This window comes from Anas acuta, chromosome 16 (genome assembly GCF_963932015.1).
Source record: "Anas acuta chromosome 16, bAnaAcu1.1, whole genome shotgun sequence".
NCBI classification, from domain to species: domain Eukaryota; kingdom Metazoa; phylum Chordata; class Aves; order Anseriformes; family Anatidae; genus Anas; species Anas acuta.
In genome coordinates, this window is record NC_088994.1 from 3,472,070 (window position 1) to 3,480,180 (window position 8,111).

The window sequence follows — 8,111 nt, forward strand, 5'->3', positions numbered from 1 at the left end:
TCTTTGCTGTTCCTCTGCCCCTTCCCCAGACCTTGATCAAGCCCTCCCAATGACCACCAGCCCCACAAGGAAGCAGGGAAGCAGACAGCCTGGAGGGCTTCTGATCCCTCTTGACTGTGTTTGGGCACAGGATGGTTGCTGTCAAGAGTAAGTACCTCCATTGACTCCTGCTCAGCCCAACATCATGCTTTGAGTGCAGACTTGGTGCCAATGTCCTCAGGGTGGAGCTTCATGCTGTGGTGAAATGCAGCAATGCAGGGTGAAGAGCTCAGTAGGTGCAGAAAGCCAGTCCTGAGGTCAGGCAGAAAGAGCAGTCAGTGCCATGCTGGAGCCACAGCCCTAACGAAGCACAGACCTCCCCAGGCAGGTCCCCAGTCATTGCCACACAGCCATTTAAAAATGCCCTAGGCAGGTCACCTGGGCACAGGAGAGAGTATCTTTGTTTGGAAACAAGAGGACTGGGGTCTATCTCAGCTTTCTGGAGGCTGGGCTGTGGTCTCATGTAACAAAGTCCACCGGCATTGCTGGAGCAGACCTTTCCTCTAAATGAAGACTGGGCTGGGGACCTGAGAACATTGTGTTTCATCCCCTAAATCAAGAAACCTAAACTTATCTTTGACATTAGTTATAAAAATAATTTGATCAATCAGATAGTCCATACTGCCAAGTTAGACTCATTTCTTCAGGGAATAGGATTAGACCCCTTTCTTTCAGAGACGGGCTTCTGGCAAATTTCGTTGTCTGAGGATCAAGCCCATAACTTGATCTACAGCTGCTCATCTTCATGGGCAGGAAGGGAAATGAGGGGTGCTTTTTCTCAACAGTGGCAACGTCATCATTTTGTCTCCCCACCAGTAGATCCAAAAGAGCTTTAAGACCAAAGCAGCACTGTAATTCTCATTGTTCAGGTGTGGAAGCTGAGATGCCACGCAGCACAATCTCTTGTCCATCACTGGGACTGTCTCTTTTCCAAAAGCACTACACAGAGAGCAGCATGCAGTCAGAGGAAGAATGGTTTCCACCCACTTAAATGTGCCTACCGTATCACTAGGAAGAATAGGTTAGACACTGTGATCAAAGTGAACAGCAGAGAGATGGGACGGTCATTCAAGCAGAAAGCCGAGTTCTATAATTTGAATCATTTATGGCCTGGGGCATGCAGAAGCAAGCTTAATGCATAGCGAGGGGCGTCACAGAGAAAAAGAGGCTTTGAAAAATGCAAAGCCAAACTGCAAACATTCAGGGAAATCTGAACCCTTCACTTCAAAGCATTTAAAGTTGTTGTTAAAGGGCTATTTCTAGAAAGGTTTCCATTCTGTCGCCTGTTGTGCGCAATTTTTGTTTAACTCAAATTCCCTCTCAGACACAATTTTTTGATTTCATGCTTGAGCTCTGCTGCTGGTTCTGGGGGAAGAGGTGTTGTGTCTATGAGCAGAGGATACCATGAGGTACTGCTGGTGTTACAAGGGCAATATAAACACACCAGCCCTGCCGATGTGTCCCAAAGCTGCTGCGTTCCATACCAGCCTTGTGTACTTCAAAACACTGCAGCACTTTTCCACCTCTGCACAGGGAAGCTGTATGGCAACTACAGACACCACCAGCACATCTCTGAGGCCAGGAAACCAAGCATCTATGCCCAAGCTGTGACCTCAATGACAATGGGACAACAGCAATGCCAGCCAGAAGCTAACCAGAATTTGGGCCAAGCAGCCTAAGATCTGCCTGCATTCATCTGCATAGACATGCAGTGAAAGAGGAAAAGAGAAATAGCAGAGAACAAAAGGAGTTCACATTTCAGTAGCATCTTTTAATTTCTTATTGCTGTCAGCGCAATAATTTCAGCACAATTGCGTATCTTCAGCTTTGTTTTGGGGTCTAGCTCAAGAGATCTCATGAACACAAAGCACTGGGGTTTTACTGGTAAGCTCAGGAAAGCAATATCTTAAGGTTTTTATTTAACATGTCCCAAGTCAACTAATTTCTGTTTTTCTGGAGCACACAGCACTGGAAGTGCAACTGGTCCCAGGCTTGGACTCATTGCAAGAACTACAGAGGGAGATGTTCTACACGCAGCCTATATGGCTCTTTAATGCCTCTGGCTGTGGGTCTCACTTGTGTTTCTTATGGCCAAACCAAACCTGGAAGTCTGAACCCTCTAAATTTACAGCTCTGAAATCTGGATTGGTGCTCTCTCTTCTTTGTGTTTCTCTATTGAAATTTTAGATGACATAATAGAGCAACCTGAGTCATAATCACAAGTGCAATTTTCAAGCATTTGGTGAAGCACTGTTTTGCATTCACACAGGCATTTTGCTATTAGCTCCAGCAAGGGTAAGACTGCAAAGCCCTTGTGTGCCAGAGCTCCCATGGCAGCTCTATGCTCAGAGATAAAACCCATGGTATTGAAATCCCATCCCAGCTTCTCAACAGATGGCAATGGCGCAAGGTCTCTGCCCAGCGGACAGGCACATTCCCAGCCTGCTGCATGGCCAGAGAAAGGGGCGGCTTTAAGTCCTTTGGCTGTCAGAATTAATCAAGCTTTAAAGCCAGTGACAAGCAGATTTTGCTGATTTAATGAATAATTCCAGCTCGTTTGGTCCATCTAATTCAAACTACTAGAACTGAATCTGAACTGACTGCTGACTGTCCCTGCTTATCTTTGTCAATAGCTTTAGATACAGGTCAATGCAGGTAATCAGTTTTCAAGGGACTCAAACATAGCAATAGTTTCTATTTGCATTACCTTTTTTGTTTAGAAATACTTTCTTTCCCTCACTGTTTCCATAGGTATTTGGTATGCCTTTTTTCCTTGCAAAATTAATTTTCGTTTCTTTCTCATTATGAAAGTGTTTTCTTCTATCTCCTAATTGAACCTCTAATGACATACATAAGAACCATGCCTTGCTAAGGCTCTCTTCTCACTGAAACAGTTTTTAACAGAGGGGAATGAGCTCTGTGAATATTCACTGTGCTTAAGACAACTCTGTGAGTGATCATGATTAAAGCAGTTATTGCTTGATCAGGAGAAAATGATGAGCAAAGGACTTCAATGGCATCCAAGGAATGCTCTTTCACACCAGAAGTGCTGCACATCCATTTTTTCCTGTGCATACAAACAGAAAACTACAAATGCAAGCCAAAAAGAATTTATGGACAGAGACATGCTGCTTAGTTTATCAGATAAAAGATGTTTAGACCTCATCAACCTTCCACAGTGCAGAAGAGAAAAATGATTATTTCTGACAAAGTAATGACATCTGACAGTTCTGTATACAGGTAAAACAGGTCTGAGACTACCAACACAGGCATCACATATAAAGCTGGAGCAGCAGTTTCAGAAAGTTTGGACTTCATATAAGGCTCCAAATATGATGAGGCACATAGACAAATATTCCACAGAGCCCCGTGGTTCAATGTGTAGCATACTTAGGAGCACATTCTCAGAGACATCACAGCTTCTCCTGAGCTGCCCCTACAGAAAACACAAATCAGGAACTTCTGCTACCAAATTTCTCACTCCTACCATTCCACAAGGAAGAGAAGTCAAGCAAAGAGCCAGCATGTCCTTTTTGTCTCCTGGGAGACATTATCCTTTATATTCTGTCCTGGGATTATAGATCTATTTTATGGAGAGCAGAATTTATTTTGTTCATTCAGGTAGGTCATAGGATAGACATGGCAGCTCTGGACCAAAGACTAAGTCTCTTGGGAATCTTGTAAGTCTCTTGTAAACTTGCAGGCAACGATGTATGAAGTAAAATGGGTACATAGGTACAACTTTTGCTGTAATGGAGAAGCTAGTATATTTGGAATTATAAGAAATTAGCTGTGTTGTATGTGGTCCGTAGCTTCTCAGAAACTCTGGAGCTGCATTTATCCAGCAAGACAAATCGTATGTATTTTCCTTGGATTTGAAATACAGTGAGGATTTAAGAGCTCCATAGACTTGCAAGATGTCTTATGCATGCCACACAAGCTGGTAAGTCAGTGATTATCTATCCTCATCAGTATGATTGATCTTAAGGTCACACTAGAAGATTCTTGACAGGTAGCTGCCTCCAGGTAACTGTGGGATCTGCAGACTTCCCAATAATGAGACCAGCTCTTCCCCATTCACGTGCCATCTCTGCCATAGGTTTGGAGCACATCTGGACATGTAGGTTTCATACAGAAGTTTTCCAGCAGTGATCCTGCAGCTGCTTCCATCTCACTGATAGTCCTGCGACATCCTGCCTCCACTCCCTCGTGTTGACCAGGCTGGAGCAAAGACAGTCCACAGGTGGATTCAGAGCAAGGCTTCCAAAAAGGACTTGGGATTACGTACCTTTTAGAAATTAGTGGGGGGTCTGGGAATATCTTTTGTGCAAGGAGCAATACCAATAAACATAGGTGATATACACTCAGGATACATGAGGATGATCACAGATTTCAATTTTATGCATGGAAAAGGAGGACAGCTCTGTCTGAAGACTGTGGGAACTTGAACGGGGGTTGCTATGGCTGTGTTTGAGAAACTATAAAGTTTAGTGGGTTTGGAAGGGTATGAAGAGCCCAGAGTCCTGTGATAATCAAATAGGCTGTAAGCTCACTAGAGAGATGAATAACAGTCCGTATGGATTTGTCAAGAACAAATATGTCAGGCCAATCTAATTTTCATTTATGACAGTGCAAAAAGCCTCGTGGACAGAGAAGAAACAGCCAATGTCATATATCTTGATTTTAGAAGGGGTTTTGACATTGTCTCCCATGACAGTTTCATGATCTAGAAAAATATCTTCTAGGTGAATATATTATTGGGTAGTTGAAAAACTGTATAGAAAATTATAGGTGGAGCAATCATTGACAGATTACTGTCAAAATGGGAAACTTACTGTATGGACTAAGCATTCAGCACTTTTGTTAATGGTCCTGGTGATGGAATAGAGAGAACACTTTTCAAGCCAGCCAACAACGTCATTCAGAAAGGACTGCCAGTATTTTGGATGACTAGGCTTACAAATGGACTTGAAAAATCCATAGCTGAGTCAGAGATGATCTGAAAAAAGGCATGTTACTTGATGGGGATAAATTCATCTGGGCAGGAACACTCAGCCGTATGAATTTAAGATGGGGAGCAATAGTCTGATGAGTAGGTCTGAAGGAAAGTTTCTGAGTTCATTGTGAATCAGATGATCTGGAAGCACCAACATCACACGGCTTGGCAAAGGCAAGCTTCACTCCACAGATTTAACGATGATCGGTGAGCAGTGTCAAGGACTCTTACACATTGCTTATCTTTTAGACTATGGACACATGAAGTTAAGGTACATACAATCACCTTGCCCCTATGTGTAAAGCAGTATTGCTTAAAACTACGTATCCTCTATACACCAGTGGCAAATTTAGCCTTGATCATATTGGGCTTCCTTGTACTTGTGTTTTGGTCTGCTCCTCTGTTTTCTGCTGCCATGGTACAATTTGCACCAAGTTTCTTCCTGAAACTTCAAGTCACATGCTACAGTCTCCAACTTCAGCAAGCACCAAACCATTCCCTTCCAGTCTTGGTACAGTGCAGAAAAACAACTTCAAGTGAGTGGAGAAGCAACTGGAAAAAAAAAAAAAAAAAAAAAGAAAGAAAAAAGAAAAAAGAGGGAAGGGAAGGGAAGGGAAGGGAAGGGAAGGGAAGGGAAGGGAAGGGAAGGGAAGGGAAGGGAAGGGAAGGGAAGGGAAGGGAAGGGAAGGGAAGGGAAGGGAAGGGAAGGGAAGGGAAGGGAAGGGAAGGGAAGGGAAGGGAAGGGAAGGGAAGGGAAGGGAAGGGAAGGGAAGGGAAGGGAAGGGAAGGGAAGGGAAGGGAAGGGAAGGGAAGGGAAGGGAAGGGAAGGGAAGGGAAGGGAAGGGAAGGGAAGGGAAGGGAAGGGAAAGACTGGTGTGACTGTGGATCAAACCATCCAATCGTACCATTAGGTTGCTTTTGCTACCCACTTCTTTTCCAAAGCATATTGCTCCTGTGAGCATAAGGGTGTAATCAACCTGGGCAACCAAGGAAGCTCCCACTAAAATCTCATCAGCTAAGAGCTTTACTTTGCTAAACAAACCATGTCACACAAGGACAAGGTCCACTTCAGCAATAGCTCCCTGTTATCTCCACCAATACAGCATGAGGGTTGCCCTCAGTGCTTGCTCCTGGCAAGACCTGCCTTTCAAGAGACAGCAGTGGTGCGGGAAGCCAAACCAAGCCTTTCCAAACAAAATGTTGAGACAAATCTTTTTTCAGCTTCCTAGCCCTCTCCACATACACACGGAAAAGTCAGGAGTGCCAGAGCACTCAGATCCTCCCCATCCCTCCTGCTTACATTTTTTTTTCCAATAAAATCTGATTAAAGCTGTGCAGGAGAGAAGCAGATGGCAGTTTTGACGTTAGGTGAAGATGGCTTAATCTCCATCTGTGCTGACATTTTCACATCTCCCTGTGAGCACTGGCCCCCTGATAATCACCAATGCAGAGCTGAGGGGTTGAGAGCTGCCCTTTTGGGGAGGATTTGTCAGGAGAAAGGCTAGGAGCTGGCAGAAACTGGAAATGCATGGTGGCCCTTGCTGAAGAAACTGATAATTATTCAGCATCTCCGTGATTGGGCTATCAACCTAATTAGCACCCCACACACCTAGACATTGCTGAGCTTGAGCTTTCAAAAAAAAAAAAAAAAAAAAAAAAAAGCTGCTTCAGAAAGCAAAGGGCTACTTCAGCGCTGCTCTGCTGGCACCAAGCACACTGCGCACTGCTCCGAAAAGGCAATTAGGGAACCTTCAGAGCAATGCTGGGGGAAAACAGGGCCACAAAAGCTGTGCATAGCTTGAAGACAAGCTAATTACAAAGGAGTACGCCAAGGTATCTCTAACCCTGGGTACTGCCATAAGTGTTTCGGTAAGTCAGAAGGATCCTGCAATTAAGTCAGTGGTGTATTTTCGATTCAGCATCTGAGGTAATACACAGCAGTTTGGCATCAAAGGACAGTGTGCATCTGATAGGGCTCTTCCACGGTGGGGCTGGCTGAGCAGAAATGCGTTTGCCACCTTTTCTACACTTGGGCTGAGCATGGAGGTGAACTTTGGTGCAGCTGCTGGGGGCATGTCGGGGGAACATGATAGCCTGTGAGCACCTGGCACATGGGACCAGGAGATCCATGGCATCACGAGCCACTTGCTTACCTGGAGGAAGGGAAAACTGCTTGATAAACCCCCATTCATCACCTCGGACAGGTTGACACTACTGAAAATGTAGAGCTCAATAACAGCTCTTAAAAATGGCAAACTCATTAAATTCACATGAAGGTGTAATACTAACAAAAGAGATGGCCTGCAGCAGTGCACCAACCAGGGTACTAGGAAACCTGCTTTTGGTGGGCTTATGTGCCCACTTACATGTCAGCATGACTCAGGAAGGCTGTTCTCTACAAAGGCTCTCCTAGGATTCATCCCAAGACTGCAAGACCTAAAGATAAGTCAGAGCTGCAAATTATTCCTCCAGACACAGACTGCCTGACAGCACCAGGGTATTAGACCCCGGGCTTGACTCTGACTCTGTGGCTGCTCATTTGAGACAGCCTTGAGAGAAAGCTTTAAGCCAGGGTTCCCAAGACACAGCAGGCACCAAGGCAGAATCTGGTGGGGGCATAGATGGGTATGGCATCAGATTGCTCATGGCTGCAGCTCCTGGGCTAAACAAAGCTTTGGATTTTGAGCAATACCAAGTCTTCTGAGCTTCTATAGACTTTGGTAGGGATCCAGCATGCTCAGCTGTTGGCAGAAGGTGACTTAACACGATGAGGCAATATTTACTGCAGTCCCAGCTTTGCTGTATTACCACCCTGTCCCATCCAGTGGCAACTTCACAAAGAAAACACCAGCAGCAGCCACTGTCCAGAGCACATTATGGTTCTTGATAGGATTCCTATGGCCATATATTTAGGAGGTTCCTCTGCTGATCATAAGATGTGAGTACAGGTCCCCAGTGAACTGCAAAGCAGACTCAGGTCCTGAAGACACCCATGGCAGTGTCTTCTGATAGCACATGGCATCTGAGGCTTCTGGAGGTCTGTAAAATAACACAATGTGTGCAGACAGGGTTAGGA